Source organism: Stenella coeruleoalba, assembly GCF_951394435.1.
Source record: "Stenella coeruleoalba genome assembly, contig: scaffold_367, whole genome shotgun sequence".
In the NCBI taxonomy this organism is placed as follows: Eukaryota; Metazoa; Chordata; class Mammalia; order Artiodactyla; family Delphinidae; genus Stenella; species Stenella coeruleoalba.
The window spans coordinates 178,539-203,261 of NW_027646434.1; the positions used below are offsets into that span (position 1 = coordinate 178,539).

Here is a 24,723-nt window from a genome sequence, read left to right on the forward strand (position 1 = left end):
AGTGGATTCAGGTATGATGATTCTAATTGAAATAAGTCACGCAGAAAAAGAAACATCATAAGATATCAGTAATACACGGAATGTAAACTTGGCTACACAGGAACTGAATTACAGAACAGAACAGGGTCTCAAATTTAGAAAACCAACTTATGCTTGCTTAAGGGGAAAGGTGAGTTGGGGTGCTGCATAAAACCAGAGATTGAAATGAGCACAGATAAAGTTCCTTAAGCCAAATATGGAATAGACAAGAGCTACTCCTTGCTCAACGAAATGGACTCAACACCGCATATTAAACGCCTAAGAATGTACCTGACTAGTAAGTATCTTAAAACCTATGGATTGCTATGTCTCCGAAAGAGAATCAAGCGTGTGTACAGGGGCATAAACGCAGCAGTGATAGGATTGGAGAGGTTCAGTGAGCAAATGAAGACCCTTTGAAGTCATATTGCATGGTACCCATTCTACGGGTCTCAACTCTCCAGGTTTAAGATATTCTTTCTTCAGCTAAAACATGCATGTGGAACCCAGAGTGTGATCAACCGTGTGAACGGGAGACGTGTTCAAATATGTCTCAGTTTTGGTCCCCTGGTACTCGGGTGCAACATTCCAGACGCTTTACTAACACTCTCCCGACTTGGAGAGTCAGTGCCTTTAACCTCCTGTTTGGCCCAGTTTGCAATTTCTGCGGAAGATGAACAGGAATAGGGAGAACCAATGAGAGACTAGCTGGAGGTGTCTGGACGGGCAAACGTAACTGTCATTTCCCACCAGGAAGAGGAATTAACCAAAGGCTCAACGTGCCGTGCCGGAACCAGATTAGGGCCTGAAGCCATCCTGCGGTGTTGAGGAAAGGAGCTCAGGGGCACTGTAATTCACAAACCTGCAGAGTTATAAATGACAGCTATCGTCCAAAAATATACTGAAGTAAGGCTGCCAAGAGGACTTGAAAGCGGGGCAGAATTGCAGGAAACCGATTTCAGGAGGTAGACTGGAATTGCATTGAAAGCATAGGAAAAGAGGCAGAACGTCCACAATGATGCACTTGGCCAAAAAGGGCGTATGCGTTTTTTCCTGAATATATTCAGGAAAAAACGCATACGCCCATTTTGGCCAACCAAGCAAACTTGCAAAGGAATTCTGCACTACAATGAAGTCTCACTTCCCCCAGGTCAAAAGGGCCATCTGAAAAAAGTGTAAAATCCAGAAAGGCAGGACAGGCCATGGAGAACTGGGAGCCTTGTTATGCTGATGGGCAGGATGTAAATTGCCAACAGACACTCGCGACAAGTGTATCTTGTTTCTTGAAACATCTAAAAAACAAAGCAACAGAGCCTAGGGCACTTCCACTTATGGTCCTATAGCTTAGGGAAATTAAAATCAAAAAGACACAGCCACCCCAAAGTTTGGGAGGCCTCTGTTTACAAGAACCTCGTTTACCGTACAAGTTCAATATCACAGAAAGTGAAAAATGGATAAAGAACTTGTGGTACTTACGTACAATGCAGTATCACTCAGCAATGAAATCTATGTCATCAGGCCCATAGCAGCATAATGAGTGGATTCAGGTACAATCATTCTAACTGAAATAAGTCACACAGAAAAAGAAACATCATAAGATATCAGTAATACACGGAATGTAAACTTGGCTACACAGGAACTGAATTACAGAACAGAACAGGGTCTCAAATTTAGAAAACCAACTTATGCTTGCTTAAGGGTAAAGGTGAATTGGGGTGCTGCATAAAACCAGAGATTGAAATGAGCACAGATAAATTTCCTTAAGCCAAATATGGAATAGACAAGAGCTACTCCTTGCTCAACGAAATGGACTCAACACCGCATATTAAACGCCTAAGAATGTACCTGACTAGTAAGTATCTTAAAAACTATGGATATGTCTCCGAAAGTGAATCAAACATGTGTACAGGGGCATAAACGCAGCAGTGATAGGATTGGAGAGGTTCGGTGAGCAAATGAAGACCCTTTGAAGTCATATTGCATGGCACACATTCCACGGTTTTCAACTACCTAGGTTTAAGGTATTCTTCCTTCAGCTAAAACATGCATGTGGAACCTAGAGTATGATCAACGATGTGATCGAGAGACGTGTTCAAATATGTCTCAGTTTTCGTACCCTGGTACTCGGGTGCAACATTCCAGATGCTTTACTAACACTCTCCCGACTTGGAGAGTCACTCCCTTTAACCTCCTGTTTGGCCCAGTTTGCAATTTCTGCGGAAGATGAACAGGAATAGCGAGAACCAATGAGAGACTAGCTGGAGGTGTCTGGACGGGCAAATTTAACTCTCATTTCCCACCAGGAAGAGGAGTTAACCAAAGGCTCAGCGTGCCGTGCCGGAACCAGATTAGGGCCTGAAGCCATCCTGTGGTGTTGCGGCCAGCTCACAAGAAAGCGAGTTGAAGAAAGGAGCTCAGGGGCACTGTAATTCACAAACCTGCAGAGTTATAAATGACAGCTATCGTCCAAACATATACTGAAGTAAGGCTGCCAAGAGGACTTGAATGCGGGACAGAATTGCAGGAAACCGATTTCAGGAGGTAGACTGGAATTGCATTGAAAGCATAGGAAAAGAGGCAGAACGTCCACAATGATGCACTTGGCCAAAAAGGGCGTATGCGTTTTTTCCTGAATATATTCAGGAAAAAACGCATACGCCCATTTTGGCCAACCAAGCAAACTTGCAAAGGAAATCTGCACTACAATGAAGTCTCACTTCCCCCAGGTCAAAAGGGCCATCTGAAAAAAGTGTAAAATCCAGAAAGGCAGGACAGGCCATGGAGAACTGGGAGCCTTGTTATGCTGATGGGCAGGATGTAAATTGCCAACAGACACTCGCGACAAGTGTATCTTGTTTCTTGAAACATCTAAAAAACAAAGCAACAGAGCCTAGGGCACTTCCACTTATGGTCCTATAGCTTAGGGAAATTAAAATCAAAAAGACACAGCCACCCCAAAGTTTGGGAGGCCTCTGTTTACAAGAACCTCGTTTACCGTACAAGTTCAATATCACAGAAAGTGAAAAATGGATAAAGAACTTGTGGTACTTACGTACAATGCAGTATCACTCAGCAATGAAATCTATGTCATCAGGCCCATAGCAGCATAATGAGTGGATTCAGGTACAATCATTCTAACTGAAATAAGTCACACAGAAAAAGAAACATCATAAGATATCAGTAATACACGGAATGTAAACTTGGCTACACAGGAACTGAATTACAGAACAGAACAGGGTCTCAAATTTAGAAAACCAACTTATGCTTGCTTAAGGGTAAAGGTGAATTGGGGTGCTGCATAAAACCAGAGATTGAAATGAGCACAGATAAATTTCCTTAAGCCAAATATGGAATAGACAAGAGCTACTCCTTGCTCAACGAAATGGACTCAACACCGCATATTAAACGCCTAAGAATGTACCTGACTAGTAAGTATCTTAAAACCTATGGATTGCTATGTCTCCAAAAGAGAATCAAGCGTGTGTACACGGGCATAAACGCAGCAGTGATAGGATTGGAGAGGTTCGGTGAGCAAATGAAGACCCTTTGAAGTCATATTGCATGGTACCCATTCCACGGGTCTCAACTCTCCAGGTTTAAGGTATTCTTCCTTCAGCTAAAACATGCATGTGGGACCTAGAGTATGATCAAGCATGTGATCGGGAGACGTGTTCAAATATGTCTCAGTTTTCCTCCCCTGGTACTCGGGTGCAACGTTCCAGACGCTTTACTAACACACTCCCGACTTGGAGAGTCAGTCCCTTTAACCTCCTGTTTGGCCCAGTTTGCAATTTCTGCGGAAGATGAACAGGAATAGCGAGAACCAATGAGAGACTAGCTGGAGGTGTCTGGACGGGCAAATTTAACTCTCATTTCCCACCAGGAAGAGGAATTAAACAAAGGCTCAGCGTGCCGTGCCGTAACCAGATTAGGGCCTGAAGCCATCCTGCGGTGTTGCGGCCAGGTCACAAGAAAGCGAGTTGAAGAAAGGAGCTCAGGGGCACTGTAATTCACAAACCTGCAGAGTTATAAATGAGAGCTATCATCCAAAAATATACTGAAGTAAGGCTGCCAAGAGGACTTGAAAGCGGGGCAGAATGGCAGGAAACCGATTTCAGGAGGTAGACTGGAATTGCATTGAAAGCATAGGAAAAGAGGCAGAACGTCCACAATGATGCACTTGGCCAAAAAGGGCGTACGCGTTTTTTCCTGAATATATTCAGGAAAAAACGCGTACGCCCTTTTTGGCCAACCAAGCAAGCTTGCAAAGGAAATCTGCACTACAATGAAGTCTCAATTCACCCCGGTCAAATGGGCCATCTGCAAAAAGTGTAAAATCCAGAAAGGCAGGACAGGCCATGGAGAACTGGGAGCCTTGTTATGCTGATGGGCGGGATGTAAATTGCCAACAGAGACTCGGGAGAAGTGTATGGTGTTTCCTGAAACATCTAAAAAACAAAGCAACAGAGCCTAGGGCACTTCCACTTATGGTCCTATAGCTTAGGGAAATTAAAATCAAAAAGACACAGCCACCCCAAAGTTTGGAACGGCTCTGTTTACAAGAACCTCGTTTACAGTACAAGTTCAACATCGCAGAAAGTGAAAAATGGATAAAGAAGTTGTGGTATTTACTTACAAAGCAATATCACTCAGCAATGAAATCTATGTCATCAGGCCCTTAGCAGCACAATGAGTGGATTCAGGTATGATGATTCTAACTGAAATAAGTCACACAGAAAAAGAAACATCATAAGATATCAGTAATACACGGAATGTAAACTTGGCTACACAGGAACTGAATTCCAAAACAGAACAGGGTCTCAAATTTAGAAAAGCAACTTATGCTTGCTTAAGGGGAAAGGTGAGTTGGGGTGCTGCATAAAACCAGAGATTGAAATGAGCACAGATAAAGTTCCTTAAGCCAAATATGGAATAGACAAGAGCTACTCCTTGCTCAACGAAATGGACTCAACACCGCATATTAAACGCCTAAGAATGTACCTGACTAGTAAGTATCTTAAAACCTATGGATTGCTATGTCTCCGAAAGAGAATCAAGCGTGTGTACAGGGGCATAAATGCAGCAGTGATAGGATTGGAGAGGTTCGGTGAGCAAATGAAGACCCTTTGAAGTCATATTGCATGGTAACCATTCCACGGGTTTCAACTACCCAGGTTTAAGGTATTCTTCCTTCAGCTAAATCATGCATGTGGAACCTAGAGTATGATCAACCATGTGATCGGGAGACGTGTTCAAATATGTCTCAGTTTTCGTCCCCTGGTACTCGGGTGCAACATTCCAGACGCTTTACTCACACTCTCCCGACTTGGAGAGTCAGTCCCTTTAACCTCCTGTTTGGCCCAGTTTGCAATTTCCGCGGAAGATGAACAGGAATAGCGAGAACCAATGAGAGACTAGCTGGAGGTGTCTGGACGGGCAAATTTAACTCTCATTTCCCACCAGGAAGAGGAATTAACCAAAGGCTCAGCGTGCCGTGCCAGAACCAGATTAGGGCCTGAAGCCATCCTGTGGTGTTGCGGCCAGCTCACAAGAAAGCGAGTTGAAGAAAGGAGCTCAGGGGCACTGTAATTCACAAACCTGCAGAGTTATAAATGACAGCTATCGTCCAAAAATATACTGAAGTAAGGCTGCCAAGAGGACTTGAAAGCGGGACAGAATTGCAGGAAACCGATTTCAGGAGGTAGACTGGAATTGCATTGAAAGCATAGGAAAAGAGGCAGAACGTCCACAATGATGCACTTGGCCAAAAAGTGCGTATGCATTTTTTCCTGAATATATTCAGGAAAAAACGCATACGCCGTTTTTGGCCAACCAAGCAAGCTTGCAAATGAAATCTGCACTACAATGAAGTCTAACTTCCCCCCGGTCAAAAGGGCCATCTGAAAAAAGTGTAAAATCCAGAAAGGCAGGACAGGCCATGGAGAACTGGGAGCCTTGTTATGCTGATGGGCGGGATGTAAATTGCCAACAGACCCTCGGGAGAAGTGTATGGTGTTTCCTGAAACATCTAAAAAACAAAGCAACAGAGCCTAGGGCACTTCCACTTATGGTCCTATAGCTTAGGGAAATTAAAATCAAAAAGACACAGCCACCCCAAAGTTTGGAACGGCTCTGTTTACAAGATCCTCGTTTACAGTACAAGTTCAACATCGCAGAAAGTGAAAAATGGATAAAGAAGTTGTGGTATTTACTTACAAAGAAATATCACTCAGCAATGAAATCTATGTCATCAGGCCCTTAGCAGCACAATGAGTGGATTCAGGTATGATGATTCTAACTGAAATAAGTCACACAGAAAAAGAAACATCATAAGATATCAGTAATACACGGAATGTAAACTTGGCTACACAGGAACTGAATTCCAAAACAGAACAGGGTCTCAAATTTAGAAAAGCAACTTATGCTTGCTTAAGGGGAAAGGTGAGTTGGGGTGCTGCATAAAACCAGAGATTGAAATGAGCACAGATAAAGTTCCTTAAGCCAAATATGGAATAGACAAGAGCTACTCCTTGCTCAACGAAATGGACTCAACACCGCATATTAAACGCCTAAGAATGTACCTGACTAGTAAGTATCTTAAAACCTATGGATTGCTATGTCTCCGAAAGAGAATCAAGCGTGTGTACAGGGGCATAAATGCAGCAGTGATAGGATTGGAGAGGTTCGGTGAGCAAATGAAGACCCTTTGAAGTCATATTTCATGGTACCCATTCCACGGGTTTCAACTACCCAGGTTTAAGGTATTCTTCCTTCAGCTAAATCATGCATGTGGAACCTAGAGTATGATCAACCATGTGATTGGGAGACGTGTTCAAATATGTCTCAGTTTTCGTCCCCTGGTTCTCGGGTGCAACATTCCAGACGCTTTACTCACACTCTCCCGACTTGGAGAGTCAGTCCCTTTAACCTCCTGTTTGGCCCAGTTTGCAATTTCCGCGGAAGATGAACAGGAATAGCGAGAACCAATGAGAGACTAGCTGGAGGTGTCTGGACGGGCAAATTTAACTCTCATTTCCCACCAGGAAGAGGAATTAACCAAAGGCTCAGCGTGCCGTGCCAGAACCAGATTAGGGCCTGAAGCCATCCTGTGGTGTTGCGGCCAGCTCACAAGAAAGCGAGTTGAAGAAAGGAGCTCAGGGGCACTGTAATTCACAAACCTGCAGAGTTATAAATGACAGCTATCGTCCAAAAATATACTGAAGTAAGGCTGCCAAGAGGACTTGAAAGCGGGACAGAATTGCAGGAAACCGATTTCAGGAGGTAGACTGGAATTGCATTGAAAGCATAGGAAAAGAGGCAGAACGTCCACAATGATGCACTTGGCCAAAAAGGGCGTATGCATTTTTTCCTGAATATATTCAGGAAAAAACGCATACGCCGTTTTTGGCCAACCAAGCAAGCTTGCAAATGAAATCTGCACTACAATGAAGTCTAACTTCCCCCCGGTCAAAAGGGCCATCTGAAAAAAGTGTAAAATCCAGAAAGGCAGGACAGGCCATGGAGAACTGGGAGCCTTGTTATGCTGATGGGCGGGATGTAAATTGCCAACAGACCCTCGGGAGAAGTGTATGGTGTTTCCTGAAACATCTAAAAAACAAAGCAACAGAGCCTAGGGCACTTCCACTTATGGTCCTATAGCTTAGGGAAATTAAAATCAAAAAGACACAGCCACCCAAAAGTTTGGAACGGCTCTGTTTACAAGAACCTCGTTTACAGTACAAGTTCAACATCGCAGAAAGTGAAAAATGGATAAAGAAGTTGTGGTATTTACTTACAAAGCAATATCACTCAGCAATGAAATCTATGTCATCAGGCCCTTAGCAGCACAATGAGTGGATTCAGGTATGATGATTCTAACTAAAATAAGTCACACAGAAAAAGAAACATCATAAGATATCACTAATACACGGAATGTAAACTTGGCTACACAGGAACTGAATTCCAAAAAAGAATAGGGTCTCAAATTTAGAAAAGCAACTTATGCTTGCTTAAGGGGAAAGGTGAGTTGGGGTGCTGCATAAAACCAGAGATTGAAATGAGCACAGATAAAGTTCCTTAAGCCAAATATGGAATAGACAAGAGCTACTCCTTGCTCAACGAAATGGACTCAACACCCCATATTAAACGCCTAAGAATGTACCTGACTAGTAAGTATCTTAAAACCTATGGATTGCTATGTCTCCGAAAGAGAATCAAGCATGTGTACAGGGGCATAAACGCAGCAGTGATAGGATTGGAGAGGTTCGGTGAGCAAATGAAGACCCTTTGAAGTCATATTGCATGGTACCCATTCCACGGGTTTCAACTACCCAGGTTTAAGGTATTCTTCCTTCAGCTAAAACATGCATGTGGGACCTAGAGTATGATCAAGCATGTGATCGGGAGACGTGTTCAAATATGTCTCAGTTTTCCTCCCCTGGTACTCGGGTGCAACGTTCCAGACGCTTTACTAACACACTCCCGACTTGGAGAGTCAGTCCCTTTAACCTCCTGTTTGGCCCAGTTTGCAATTTCTGCGGAAGATGAACAGGAATAGCGAGAACCAATGAGAGACTAGCTGGAGGTGTCTGGACGGGCAAATTTAACTCTCATTTCCCACCAGGAAGAGGAATTAACCAAAGGCTCAGCGTGCCGTGCCATAACCAGATTAGGGCCTGAAGCCATCCTGCGGTGTTGCGGCCAGGTCACAAGAAAGCGAGTTGAAGAAAGGAGCTCAGGGGCACTGTAATTCACAAACCTGCAGAGTTATAAATGACAGCTATCGTCGAAAAATAGACTGAAGTAAGGCTGCCAAGAGGACTTGAAAGCGGGGCAGAATGGCAGGAAACCGATTTCAGGAGGTAGACTGGAATTGCATTGAAAGCATAGGAAAAGAGGCAGAACGTCCACAATGATGCACTTGGCCAAAAAGGGCGTACGCGTTTTTTCCTGAATATATTCAGGAAAAAACGCATACGCCCTTTTTGGCCAACCAAGCAAGCTTGCAAAGGAAATCTGCACTACAATGAAGTCTCAATTCACCCCGGTCAAATGGGCCATCTGAAAAAAGTGTAAAATCCAGAAAGGCAGGACAGGCCATGGAGAACTGGGAGCCTTGTTATGCTGATGGGCGGGATGTAAATTGCCAACAGAGACTCGGGAGAAGTGTATGGTGTTTCCTGAAACATCTAAAAAACAAAGCAACAGAGCCTAGGGCACTTCCACTTATGGTCCTATAGCTTAGGGAAATTAAAATCAAAAAGACACAGCCACCCCAAAGTTTGGAACGGCTCTGTTTAAAAGAACCTCGTTTACAGTACAAGTTCAACATCGCAGAAAGTGAAAAATGGATAAAGAAGTTGTGGTATTTACTTACAAAGCAATATCACTCAGCAATGAAATCTATGTCATCAGGCCCTTAGCAGCACAATGAGTGGATTCAGGTATGATGATTCTAACTGAAATAAGTCACACAGAAAAAGAAACATCATAAGATATCAGTAATACACGGAATGTAAACTTGGCTACACAGGAACTGAATTCCAAAACAGAACAGGGTCTCAAATTTAGAAAAGCAACTTATGCTTGCTTAAGGGGAAAGGTGAGTTGGGGTGCTGCATAAAACCAGAGATTGAAATGAGCACAGATAAAGTTCCTTAAGCCAAATATGGAATAGACAAGAGCTACTCCTTGCTCAACGAAATGGACTCAACACCGCATATTAAACGCCTAAGAATGTACCTGACTAGTAAGTATCTTAAAACCTATGGATTGCTATGTCTCCGAAAGAGAATCAAGCGTGTGTACAGGGGCATAAATGCAGCAGTGATAGGATTGGAGAGGTTCGGTGAGCAAATGAAGACCCTTTGAAGTCATATTGCATGGTAACCATTCCACGGGTTTCAACTACCCAGGTTTAAGGTATTCTTCCTTCAGCTAAATCATGCATGTGGAACCTAGAGTATGATCAACCATGTGATCGGGAGACGTGTTCAAATATGTCTCAGTTTTCGTCCCCTGGTACTCGGGTGCAACATTCCAGACGCTTTACTCACACTCTCCCGACTTGGAGAGTCAGTCCCTTTAACCTCCTGTTTGGCCCAGTTTGCAATTTCCGCGGAAGATGAACAGGAATAGCGAGAACCAATGAGAGACTAGCTGGAGGTGTCTGGACGGGCAAATTTAACTCTCATTTCCCACCAGGAAGAGGAATTAACCAAAGGCTCAGCGTGCCGTGCCAGAACCAGATTAGGGCCTGAAGCCATCCTGTGGTGTTGCGGCCAGCTCACAAGAAAGCGAGTTGAAGAAAGGAGCTCAGGGGCACTGTAATTCACAAACCTGCAGAGTTATAAATGACAGCTATCGTCCAAAAATAGACTGAAGTAAGGCTGCCAAGAGGACTTGAAAGCGGGGCAGAATTGCAGGAAACCGATTTCAGGAGGTAGACTGGAATTGCATTGAAAGCATAGGAAAAGAGGCAGAACGTCCACAATGATGCACTTGGCCAAAAAGGGCGTATGCATTTTTTCCTGAATATATTCAGGAAAAAACGCATACGCCCTTTTTGGCCAACCAAGCAAGCTTGCAAAGGAAATCTGCACTACAATAAAGTCTCACTTCCCCCAGGTCAAAAGGGCCATCTGAAAAAAGTGTAAAATCCAGAAAGGCAGGACAGGCCATGGAGAACTGGGAGCCTTGTTATGCTGATGGGCAGGATGTAAATTGCCAACAGACACTGGAGAGAAGTGTATGGTGTTTCCTGAAACATCTAAAAAACAAAGCAACAGAGCCTAGGGCACTTCCACTTATGGTCCTATAGCTTAGGGAAATTAAAATCAAAAAGACACAGCCACCCCAAAGTTTGGGACGCCTCTGTTTACAAGAACCTCGTTTGCCGTACAAGTTCAATATCACAGAAAGTGAAAAATGGATAAAGAACTTGTGGTACTTACGTACAATGCAGTATCACTGAGCAATGAAAACTATGTCATCAGGCCCGTAGCAGCATAATGAGTGGATTCAGGTACGATGATTCTAACTGAAATAAGTCACACAGAAAAAGAAACATCATAAGATATCACTAATACACGGAATGTAAACTTGGCTACACAGGAACTGAATTCCAAAACAGAACAGGGTCTCAAATTAAGAAAACCAACTTATGCTTGCTTAAGGGGAAAGGTGAGTTGGGATGCTGCATAAAACCAGAGATTGAAATGAGCACAGATAAAGTTCCTTAAGCCAAATATGGAATAGACAAGAGCTACTCCTTGCTCAACGAAATGGACTCAACACCCTATATTAAACGCCTAAGAATGTACCTGACTAGTAAGTATCTTAAAACCGATGGATTGCTATGTCTCAGAACGAGAATCAAGCGTAAGTACTGGGGCATAAACACAGCAGTGATAGGATTGGAGAGGTTCGGTGAGCAAACGAAGACCCTTTGAAGTCATATTGCATGGTACCCATTCCATGGGTCTCAACTCTCCAGGTTTAAGGGATTCTTCCTTCAGCTAAAACATGCATGTGGAACCCAGAGTATGATCCACCGTGTGATCGAGAAACATGTTCAAATGTGTCTCACTTTTCGTTCCCTGGTACTCGGGTGCAACATTCCAGACGCTTTACTAACTCTCCTCACTTGGAGAGTGAGTGCCTTTAACCTCCTGTTTGGCCCAGTTTGCAATTTCTGCGGAAGATCAACAGGAATAGGGAGAACCAATGAGAGACTAGCTGGAGGTGTCTGGACGGGCAAATTTAACTCTCATTTCCCACAGGGAAGAGGAATAAACCAAAGGCTCAGCAGGCCGTGCCGGAACCAGATTAGGGTCTGAAGCAATCCTGCGGTGTTGTGGCCAGCTCACAAGAAAGCGAGTTGAAGAAAGGAGCTCAGGGGCACTGTAATTCACAAACCTGCAGATTTATAAATGACAGCTATCGTCCAAAAATATACTGAAGTAGGGCTGCCAAGAGGACTTGAATGCGGGGCAGAATTGCAGGAAACCGATTTCAGGAGGAATCGGAATTGGATTGCATTTAAAACACAGGAAAAGAGGCAGAACGTCGACAATGATGCACTTGGCCAAAAAGGGCGTATGCGTTTTTTCCTGAATATATTCAGGAAAAAACGCATACGCCCTTTTTGGCCAACCAAGCAAGCTTGCAAAGGAAATCTGCACTACAATGAAGTCTCACTTCCCCCCGGTCAAAAGGGCCATCTGAAATAAGTGTAAAATCCAGAAAGGCAGGACAGGCCATGGAGAACTGGGAGCCTTGTTATGCTGATGGGCGGGATGTAAATTGCCAGCAGCCGCTCTGTAGAAGTGTATGGTGTTTCCTGAAACATCTAAAAAACAAAGCAACAGAGCCTAGGGCACTTCCACTTATGGTCCTATAGCTTAGGGAAATTAAAATCAAAAAGACACAGCCACCCCAAAATTTGGGACGGCTCTTTTTACAGGAATCTCTTCTGCGGCACAAGTTAAATATCCCAGAGAGCAAATAATGGATAAAGAAGTTGCGGTACTTATGTACAACAGAATACCACTCAGCAATGAAATCTATGTCACCAGGCCTGTACCAGCATAATGAGTGGATTGAGGCACGATGATTCTAAGTGAAATAAGTCACACAGAAAAAGAAACATCATCAGGTATCACTAATACACGGAATGTGAACTTGGCTACACATGAACTGAATTACAAAACAGAACAGGGTCTCAAATTTAGAAAACCAACTTATGCTTGCTTAAGGGGGAAGGTGAATTGGGGTGCTGCATAAAAGCAGAGTTTGAAATTAGCACAGATACCGTTCCATAAGCCAAATATGGAATAGAAAAGACCTACCCCTTGCTCAACGAAATGGATTCAACAATGAGGTATCACCTCACACCTGGTAGAATAGGCATCATTGAAAATCTACAAACAAAAAATGCTGGAAAGGGTGTGGAGAAAAGGAACCCTCTTCCACTATTGTTGGGAATATAAATTGATACAGTCATTATGGATAACAATATGGAATTTCTTAAGAAACTAACAATAGAATTACCATATGATACAGCAATCCCAGTACTGGACATATACCCAGACAAAACCATAAATCAAAAAGAGTCATTCACCGCAATGTTCATTGCATCACTATTTACAATATCGAGGTAATGGAAGCAACCTAAATGCCCACAGACAGACGAATGCATAAAGCTGTGGTACATATATAAAATGGAATATTACTAAGCCATGAAAAGGAATGAAATTGGGTCATTTGTAGAGACGTCGATGGATCTAGAGACTGTCATACAGAGTGAAGTAAGTCAGAAAGAGAAAAACAAATCTTGTATATTCATGCATATATGTGGAACCTAGAAAAACTGTACAGATTAACCATTTTGCAAGGCATAAATAGAGCAACAGATGTAGACAACAAACGTATGGACAACAAGGGGGGAAAGCTGTTGGGGGGGTGGTGGTGGGAGGAGTTGAGAGACTGGGATTGGCATGTATACATTTATATGTATAAAATAGATAACCAATAAGAACCTGCTGTATAAAAATATAAACTAAAATTCAAAATTAAAAAGAAATAAAATTTTAAAAAGAAAACAGAAAAAACAATTATTCCCTGCACATACATGTATTCATATGAATAAATTATTTCCATGCTTATATCTGTAAATACAAAAAAGAGGAATAAAATCTACCTTGAACCAAAAACGAAAAAGAGAAAAAAAACACAGAACCCACCAGTTACACAGAGGAAAACCTTATCAGGGCACTTGCTCCAGGTGTAAACAATTCTGAAGTTGGTCAGTGGTGGGGAATCGTCTCCCATTCAGCCAGAAGCCCCCACGCAACAATCGTCCTCATTGCAAAGCTGGGGCACAGTGCCGAGGCATCTGTGAGTAAACGTGAGCTGAGCCCCAGGCCAGTTGCTGCTGAACTATTCCCACCCGTCCCAGGTAAAACACCTGAATATATACAAGGACTTGAAAGCCTAGAGGAAGGGCCATAGAGCCACACGAGTGACAGCATGCCGGCCGACTTGGTGCCTGCAGGCCAGCCAGGATGGTCCTGGCCCTGGGTGCTCTTCTGGAAGATTTCCATTTCCCTGCCTGAGATACCCATCCTGTCCCTGCCCCCACTGCTTTTTTCCTTCCTCACCTCTGCCCAGGGAGAAATTCCAGCAGCAGGTATGGGTGACACATCCTCTTCTTTAGCAGGTGGCAGCCTGGCAACTGCTGCAGAAAGTCCAGCAGAGCCCCACTCACACTGGGCCAGCCACAAATCCGTGGCCTCTCACTCCCTCCCACCAGCCCAGCCCCGAGACTGCTGACAGGGCAGACAAAATGGTGTCCGGCACGGCTGCAGGGGCTCTTGCTGCCTGGAGTGGTATTTATATTGATCTCAACCCAGGCACACCTGGGGAGGGCTGGCCGGCACGGTAAGGCTGCCCAGGTCAGCCAATCATCACCCCTCAGGGGCTCAAAGTTGCAGAAAATGGAACTTGCTGAACCGGCCAGGTCCAAGGAACAGGTGTGGGCTCCTGAGAGTCAGGATAGACAAGGGGCTGCAGCTTTGGCTTGTTTTCTAATCATTTTATCTGGCCCATGAGTGGGAGACAACTTCAAGAAAACCTTCTCCTAATGAGAGGAACCCAGGAGTCAGGGAGAGGAGGGGTGGGTGGTGATTGGAGACAGAGGCCTGGTGCCCCGGGTGCAGTGGAAGTCTCTGGAAGACCAGGTGGAGGGAGGCCTCACGGAGTGATGCCCAGGGTCACAGACCTGTCGCAGCTGCTGTTTGTTAGTTCAAGTCCTGCTCTGAGGTGCTCTGTGTCAGCTCTGAGCGACAGGTGAGCTGGGGGTGCTCTGCAATGAGGGCTATGTGCACGGTTCCTGTGTGCCCAGCCCTGCCACGGTACCTGCAAGGGTAGCTCTGTATCCTGGGAGGGGCCTGACCACGAGAGCCCCGTGGGCTGGGGTGGGGGTGGGGTACCTGCCCAGGTGAGCTCCATATTCTGCGATTGGTCTGACCACGAGAGCCCCATGGGCTGCTGGGGACCTGGTAAAGGATGTCAGGACAGTCAGTGAAGCCACCGAGGATATACCTCCAGTTGCTCCTAATTCCTACACCCTGCTGGTCATTCTACCAACCACCAGGACATGGTATTCTGTATTAGTCTTCAATGATGCCTTCTTTTGTATTCCATTAGTCCCAGAGTCACAAGAAATTTTGGCTTGTGAGTGGCAGGACTCCACATACAACTAAAACAATACTTCCGGGCCGTCTGGCCCCAAGGGTGCAAAAATTCCCACACCATCTTTGGGGAAAGCTTAGCTAAAGACCTAAAAGTTCTGCCTCTGGAAAAGGAAACCCTCCTTCAATATGCAGACGACATTCTGATCGCCAGCCCTACTAAGGAGGCCTCTGAACTACCAAGCCAATAAAGGATAGAAGTTGTCCAAGAAAAAGCTCAAATATCACAGACTGCGGTGACCTGCCTGGGCTTCATTCTCACAGAAGGTCAGAGAAGCCCATCCCAGGAAAGGGAAGAAACCATTTTCAGCCTTACCCCTTTCTAAAACTAGAAGACAGCTTAGGGGTTCCTGGGGAGGCCAGGGTTTGCTGCTTCTGGATCCCTAACTACAGTCTACTAGCTGGGCCTCTATATGAAACACTGAAAGGAAAAGATGATGATCCTTTTGAATAGAATCCAGAAGTGGCCTTTCAAGAATGGAAAGAGCAGTCAATTCAGACCCTTGCCCTGGAACTCCCTAATTTAGCTAAACCCTTTGACCTTTACATTCCCGGTGAAAGGTGAATCGCCATTGGAGAATTAGTGCAAAAACTGGGACCACTTGAAATGGAACAATGCAAGAATGCCATCCAGGTAGGATAAACTACAGTTACCAAGGGGCTTGGCCCACTGCCACATCTGGCCAAGATACTGGCGGTATCTAAAAACCTGGAAATCAGCAGCCCAAAAGGCCACCTCCCTCCTAAGGGAAAAGGACCCCACGTGGTGATCCTAACCACCAACCATGCCCTGAAGTTGCAGGGTTCGCTCCGTGGGCACACCGACCTCGAGTGAGGAGGCCCTCCAACTCCAACATCCAGAGAGATAACCGGGGGCAACAGGGCACCATGACGACTCGTGTGAACATCACTTGACCTGGAGTTTCTCTCATAAAACAACAAGAGTGTGTCCCAAAAGAGTAGACTACTGCTTGCAGGACTTACTGCACCCAGAGGGGAGCTAATAATCTTGGCGGGGGAACAGTATACCACACTGTCACCATAGAAAAGCCTACAGACACCGTGATGATGGTGGCCAATAAGACCGGCTGGACTCCTGTTTACTTCAAAAGGCTGTTGACTCAGTAGCCATCATGGTCCTTGATCACCACTGACCCTGGACTGTCTGGGAGTTGAGCGGGCAGGGCTCTGACACCTGGTGCTGTTTGTACGTTAATTCAGGGGCCTAATTGAAGAAAGCGCAGACTACTGGTCAGAGCATCTAGGCTGGCAGAAACGGTCAGCCTAAGGTGGCCGAACAAATGTGGGGCGGGGTGAAACCGGCCCCCACAGCGTCTCTGTACATCTCTTTCCTGGACCCTTAAAGGTCATTAGAATCTATAACACTTCCAATGCTGGTGCTCAGGTGGACGAGCAGGGAGGCAGGGGTCCTGGGGACAATCAACGTCACCGGGAGGCTGCTGGGGAGAAGCTCTGACCCTCGCCCCAGGGTATGAGGGCTCCCAACTCAGCACTCAGCAGTTACAGAAGAAGGGTCTGCACCCTCAGCACTCCAAGAATGAGGAACGGGACAAAAGGCAGAGGAGGGGTTTGTCCCCAGCAAAGCCCATTAAAAATCCCTGGGAGATAAAAATAGAATCTGGGCAATAAAGTCAAGTCTAACCTTTTTTATCCTTTGTGCTTTGTCTAATTTCACGTGCTCCTAGGGTCCCGCATGCAGAGGTTCCACACCCGGCACTTCAGACCAGATTTCCTAGTGCAGAATGGCTGGGTCGACACCTCAGCTCCTGGGGCCCAGTGCAGACTCCACGATATAGAGCCTGAGCTACAGCCAACCCGGCCCTCGAGAGCTCCGCCGCCTCCCTCCCTCCCACTGACTCTGACAGGATCTCTACACAGCAGCCCAGCCCACAGCCCACGGGGTAGTGCATGCTCTCACCTCTCCATTCTCTGATCAAAATATAAAGTTTCCTTTGCTTGTGAACCAAACTCAGTCTTGATCTGTTGGCCCCAATGACACTGGGCAGGGGGACACTTGTTGGGGTCCACTCTGGAGGATCAGTAACAGAAATTGAGACTATTGTAACCTCAATGAACAGATGTGTGAGCCAAACTGTAGTTAACATAGAACAGTGTATAAGGCTCGGGTAAAATAAGATGTTTTTAACACTTCCATTTGATATTTCCATCACTTTATTATAAGCAAGTTCAGTGAAAGGGTTTGTCTTATTTGTCAGGTCAATATTAGAGAAACGAAGTGATTTCTTTCCAAGGATGTACATCTAATAATCTTGGTTAAACCTTCAATCTTGTTTTAAATGCTTTTCCATTGAAAATGATACCTCTCTTTCAGCTCCCCCATTTCTGAGAAGTATAAAATCTTATAATTTATTATTACCAAAGGGGAAAGGTGGGAGGAGGGATAAATTAACAGTTTGGGATTAACACATACACACTGCTATGTATAAAATAGATCATCAACAAGGAACTACTGTATAGCACAGGGAACTACACTCAACATTTTGCAATAACCTATAAGGGGAAATAATCTGAAAAAGAATAGATATTTTTATTGACATCATCTATCAATGACAGTTAAAGTGTAGCCTAAGGGAAGATGGTGGTGAGTGCTTCTGACCCTGAAGACTTCAATCATCTAAAGATTGGACTCTGCCTACTTCCCAAGGCCCTTAATGAACATATGTGTAGCCGTAGCTTAAAAACGTCCCCAGTTTGGGTTTCGGGGAGACACTGATTTTGAAAAAGCCCTGGTGTTCTCCTTACATGAATGGGACTCTTCCTACTGCTAAAACATGTCTGTCACACCCAGAGGATGGTATGCCGTCTGATCGGGAAGAGTTTGGAAAAGGCATCTCATCTCCTCATCTCCTGGTGCTCGGGTTCACCCCTCCAGCGTCTTTACTAACAGTCTCCCCACTTGGAGATGTCAGCACTGTCAACATCCTGTTGCGTACAGTTTGGAATTTGTCCAGAGGATGAAGCGGAAGGATGAGGAACAATGAGAGACAAGTTCTAGGTGTTCAGACAGGCACATGTCACTCTAATTTCCAATCAGGAAGACGAATTGACCAAAGGCTAGGGTTGCCCATGGAAACAGTATAGGGCTTGAGGAAATCCCGCTGCTTTGTGGCCAGTTCCCATAAACACAAGTTGAACAATGGAACTCAGGGGCAGTAAAATTCACAAAACTGCAGAGTTGAAAATATCCATCACTGAAAAATGTCTTGAGGAAAGTCAGAGAAAAGGACTTGTAAGCAAGGGAGAATGGCAGGAAAGGGATTTGAGGAGGTAGAAAGGACTCACCATTAAGCACAAGAAAAGGAGCTGAACATTGCCAACATTGCAGTTGGCCAAAAAGGGTGTATGCGTTTTTTTCTGTATATATTCAAGAAAAGGGCATACACTTTTTTAGCCAACCAAACAGGTGGGCACTGGAAGTCAATACTACAAAAGATATCACTTCGCATCAGTCAGAAGAGCCATCCTCATAAAGCGTAAACAACAGAAATGCAGGACAGGGCAACGAGAAGAGGGAGCCCTGTGAGACTTATAGTGGAAATGTATATTGCCAACGGCCATTCTGGAGAAGTGTATTGTGTTTACTAAAGCATCTAAAAAAGGAGCTACAGAGCATAGGGCACTTGCACTCATGGGCGTATATCTTGGGAAAAACAAAAATCGAGAGGACACAGGCACCCCAATGTTTACCCCCTCTCTGTTTAAAAGATCCTCGACTAGGATATAACTTAAATGTCTCTGGAGGGAAAAAATGGATAGAGATGTGGTACTTAGGTAGAGTGGAATATTATTCAGCCTGGAAATCAATGAAATATGGCCAGTTGTAACAACTCCGGAGGAGTTACGTATGATCATTCTAAGTGACAGAATTCAAAAAGAAAAAGACACATATCATAAGATATCACTTAAAGGTGGAATCCAAAATGGTTACACATGAAATAAATTACAAAACAAAAACATAGTCAAATATGTAGAAAACACGCATAAGGCTGCTAAACGGGAAAGGTGGGGAGGGGTGAGGCATCATCCAGGAGGTGGAAATTAGCAAAGATACCATTCCAAATACCAAACTGATAATCAACAAGGCCTACACGGTAGCTAAAAGAACTGCACTCAGCACACTCAAGTCACCGGAAAAGAATATATACGACTGGTAAGAATCTGAAAAAGAATTTATTGATGTCTCTCTGTACGTGAATCAAGTGGATGTACAGCAGCAAGAAACAGAGCTTTGAAAATCAGCTGTAACCAATATAGTAATAAATTGAAAAAAATAAACGACAGAGAGACAGAGAAAACCTCTTACAACTTTTCCTCAGGGACGGTGATGCAACATGGATTGAACACATCTAGACCCACAGCAGGATGAGACATAAGGCTGGAAACTGTTTGCGCTAAGAGAAATGTGAGGTTGGGTGAGGAAATGCACACCCTTTAAAGTAATACTACCTGGTACCCATTCAATGGGTCCCAAATCTGCAGGTTCAAGGGATCTTCCTACAGCTAAAACATGCATGGAAAACCCAGAGGACTGTACACCATGTGATCGGGAGATGTGTCTAAAATGCACCTCATTTATCCTCTCCTGGTGCTCCTGTTCACCATTCCAGCCACGTTACTTAGAATCTCCCCACTTGGAGAATCAGCACATTTCAACTTCTGTTTCACACATTTTGCAAATTGTGAGGAGGATGAACGGGAAGAGGGGGAACCAATGAGAGAATAGTTGGAGGGGTTTGGACGGGCACATATCACTCTAATTTCCCATTAAGAATAAGAATTAAAGAAAGGCTCAGCCTGCCTCGCCGGAGCCAAAATAGGGCCTGAAGCAATCCTGCGGGTTTGAGGCCAGCTCACAAAAGAGCAACTTAAAAAATGGAGCTCAGGGTCACTGCAATTCACAAACCTGCAGAGTTATAAATGAAAACTAACGTCCAAAAATATGTTGAGGTAAGGCAAAGAAGAGGATCTGAATGCAAGACAGAATTGCAAGAAACAGATTTCAAGAGATAGATTGGACTCGTCTTTAACGCACATGAAAAGCGGCAGAATTTCGACAATGATGCAGTTGGCCCAAAAGGGCGTATGCGTTTTTTCCTGATTATATCCAGGAAAAAATGCATACGCACTTTATGGGCAACGAAGCAAGCAAGCAATGCAAATGTGCACAACAAAGAAGTCTCATTTCCCACCGGTCAAAAGGGCCATCCTAAAAAATTGTAAAAACCAGAAATGCAGGACAGGCCATGGAGAACAGGGAGCCTTTATACGCTGATGGGCAGTGTGTGAACTGCCGAGAGCCACTCTGGAGAAGTGTATGGTGGTTCCTAAGTCATCTAAAAAACAGAGCTACAGAGCATAGGACACTTCCAATCACGGGAGTATATCTAGGGAAGTCTAAAAATCAACAAGACACAAGCACACCACAGTTTAGGGCTACTCTGTTTACAAGAACCTCAACTTCAGTACACCTTAAATATCCCAGGAAAGAGAACAATGGATAAAGAAGATGTGGTGCTTATGTACAATGGAATATCTCTTCACCATGAAATCAATGTAATAAGGCTAGTAGAAGGATAAAGAGTGGATTTAGGTCCGATAATACTACTTAAAATAAGTCAAACAGAAAAAGAAACATATCATAAGATATCACTTATAGAGGGAGGGTAAATATGGCTGCACAAGAAATGAATTACAGAACAGAACAGTGTCTCACATTTAGAAAACACACTTATGTCAGCTTAAGGGGAAAGGAGAGGTGGGGTGATGCATAAAACCAGAGTTTGAAATTAACACAGATACCGTTCAATAAACCAAATAGGTATTAGACAAGATCTACACCTTGCTCAATGAACTGGCCTCAACACACCCTATACACCGCAGAGAAATATATCTGAGTAATAAGAATCTTAAAACCCATGTATTGATGTATCTCCATAAGGGAATCAAGTGTGTGCAGAGCGGCACAAACACAGCAGTGAAAATGAGCTAAACCCCATTATAGAAATAAATTTTAAAAACAAAATGCTGAAACAATGAAAGAGAGAAAAATTCTTACAAAATTCGCTCAGGGGCTGTGATGCAACCTGGATTGACCACATATAAACCCACAGCTGGATAAGACATAAGGCTGGACACTTGGGGCTGAGAGGATTGGTGAGCTTTGGTGAGCAACTGCCGAAAGTTTAATGCAATACTTCATGCTACTCATTCCAAGGGTCCCAACACTCCAGGTTGAAGGGAATCTTCCTACAGCTAAACCATGCTTGGGAAACCCAGCGACTGGTATACCATATGATCGGGAAAGGTTTCTAAAACACACCTCATTTTTCCTCTCCTGGGGCTCCGGATCGACATTCCAGCCACTTTACTAACAACATCCCCACATGGAGAGTCAATGCCTTTAAGTTCTGGTATCGCACAGTCTGCAGTTAGTGCGGAGGATGAATGGGAATAGGGGGAACCAGTGAGAAACTAGCTGTAGCGGTTTCAATGGGCACATGTCACTCTAATTTCACATCAGTAAGAAGAATTAACCAAAGGCACAGCAAGGTGCCCCAGAAGAAGAATAGAGCTTCAAGGAATCCTGTGGTTATGGGGCAAGATCACAAAAATAAGAGCTGAAAAATGGAGATAAGGGCCACTGCAATTCAAAAACCTGCAGAGTTATAAAGGCCAACTATTTTCAAAAAATATATTGAGGTAAGGCTATGAAGAAGCATTGAAAGCAAGGCAGAATTGCAGGAAACCGATTTCAGGAGGTACACTGGAATTGCACTGAAAACATATGAAGAGAGTCAGAACCTCGACAATGATGCACTTGGCCAAAAAGGGCGTATGTGTTTTTTCCTGAATATAGTCAGGAAAAAACGCATACACACTTTTTGGCCAACCAAGCAAGCTTGCAAAGGAAATCTGCACTACAATGAAGTCTCACTTTCCCCTGGTCAAAAGGGCCATCTGAAAAAAGTGTAAAATCCATAAAGGCACGACAGGCCATGGAGAACTGGGAGCCTTCTTATGCTGATGGGCGGGATGTAAATTGCCAACAGACACTCTGGAGAAGTGTATGGTGTTTCCTGAAACATCTAAAAAACAAAGCAACAGAGCCTAGGGCACTTCCACTTATGGTCCTATAGCTTAGGGAAATTAAAATCAAAAAGACACAGCAACCCCAAAGTTTGGGACGGCTCTGTTTACAAGAACCTCATATACGGTACAAGTTCAATATCGCAGAAAGTGAAAAATGGATAAAGAAGTTGTGGTACTTACGTACAATGCAATATCACTCAGCAATGAAATCTATGTCATCAGGCCCGGAGCAGCACAATGAGTGGATTAAGTACGATGAATCTAACTGAAATAAGTCACACAGAAAAAGAAACATCATAAGATATCACTAATACACGGAATGTAAACTTGGCTACACAGGAACTGAATTCCAAAACAGAACAGGGTCTCAAATTTAGAAAAGCAACTTATGCTTGCTTAAGGGGAAAGGTGAGTTGGGGTGCTGCATAAAACCAGAGATTGAAATGAGCACAGATAAAGTTCCTTAAGCCAAATATGGAATAGACAAGAGCTACTCCTTGCTCAACGAAATGGACTCAACACCCCATATTAAACGCCTAAGAATGTACCTGACTAGTAAGTATCTTAAAACCTATGGATTGCTATGTCTCTGATAGAGAATCAAGCGTGTGTACAGGGGCATAAACGCAGCAGTGATAGGATTGGAGAGGTTCGGTGAGCAAATGAAGACCCTTTGAAGTCATATTGCATGGTACCCATTCCACGGGTCTCAACTCTCCAGGTTTAAGGTATTCTTCCTTCAGCTAAAACATCCATGTGGAACCCAGAGTATGATCCACAATAATCCTTCCCCGAAACCTTACCCTAACCCATTCCCAAGTCCTAAACCGTACGCTAACACTAACCCATGCCCTCACACGTACGCTCACCCTAAAGCGTTTTCGTACCCGCACCTGGACCCTAAAATGTACTCAAACCCCAACCCTAATCCTAGCCCGAACCCTAACCCTAACACTTCCCCGGAGCCTTCCCCTCACCCGTCACCTAATCCTAACCCGTACGCTAAAACTAAACCGTGCACTCACACGTACGCTCCCCGTGAACCGTTATCGTACCCTCACCTGGACCCTAAACCGTCCCCATCCCCTAACCCTAACCCTAGCCCGAACCCTAAACATAAACCTTCCCCGAATCCTTCCCCTCACCCGTCCCATAATCCTAACCCGTACGCTAACACTAACCCGTGCCCTCACACGTACGCTCCCCGTGAACCGTTGTCGTACCCTCACCTGGACCATAAACCGTCCACATCCCCTAACTCTAACCCTAGCCCGAACCCTAACACTAAACCTTCCCCGAAGCCTTCCCCTCACCCGTCCCCTATTCCTAAGCCGTACGCTAACACTAACTCGTGCCCTCACATGTACGCTCCCCCTAAACCGTTGTCATACCCTCACCTGGACCCTAAACCGTCCCCATCCCCTAACCCTAACCCTAGCCGGAAACCTAACCCTAATCCTTCCCAGGAGCCTTCCACTCACCCGTCCCCTAATCCTAACCCGTACGCTAACATAAACTGTGCGCTCACACGTACGCTCCCCCTAAACAGTTGTCGTACCCTCACCTGGACCCTAAACCGTCCCCGTCCCCTACACCTAACCCTAGACCGAACCCTACCCCTAACCCTTCCCCGAAGCCTTCCCCTCACACGTCTCCTAATCCGAATCCGTACGCTAACACTAACCCGTGCCCTCACACGTACGCTCCACGTAAACCGTTGTCGTACCCTCCTCTGGACCCTAAACCGTCCCCGTCCCCTACCCCTAACCCTAGACCGAACCCTAACCCTAACCCTTCCCTAAGCCTTCCCCTCACACGTCCCCTAATCCTAACCCGTACGCTAAAACTAACCCGTACCCTCACACGTACGCTCCCCCTGAAACGTTGTCATACCCTCACCTGGACCCTAAATCGTCCCCGTCCCCTACCCCTAACTCTAGCCCGAACCCTAAACCTAAACCTTCCCCGAAGCCTTCCCCTCACACGTCCCCTAATCCTAACCCATACACTAACACTAACCTGTGCCCTCACACGTACGCTCCCCCTAAACCATTGTCGTACCCTCATCTGGACCCTAAACCGTCCCCTTCCCCTAACCCTAATTCTAGCCCGATCCCTAATCCTAACCCTTCCCTGAAGCCTTCCCCTCACCCGTCCCCTAATCCTAACCCGTATGGTAACACTAACCTGTGCCCTCACACGTATGCTCCCCCTAAACCATTGTCGTACCCTCACCTGGACCCTAAACCGTCCCCGTCCCCTAACCCTAACCCGAGCCCGAACCCTAACCCTAACCCTTCCCCGAAGCCTTCCCCTCATCCGT

The 24,723-nt window shown here is 44.9% G+C and overlaps 1 long non-coding RNA gene across 1 annotated transcript in view; it reads right to left on the bottom strand.

The window, feature by feature from the left end:
- The window catches only part of LOC307181115, a 54,285-nt gene extending 31,634 nt beyond the window's left edge, over positions 1 to 22,651 (bottom strand). The window contains exon 1 of the long non-coding RNA XR_013825910.1: positions 22,585 to 22,651. This is a non-coding gene — a long non-coding RNA (uncharacterized lncRNA). The remainder of the gene's footprint in view (positions 1 to 22,584) is intronic.
- Positions 22,652 to 24,723: the final 2,072 nt, after the last annotated feature.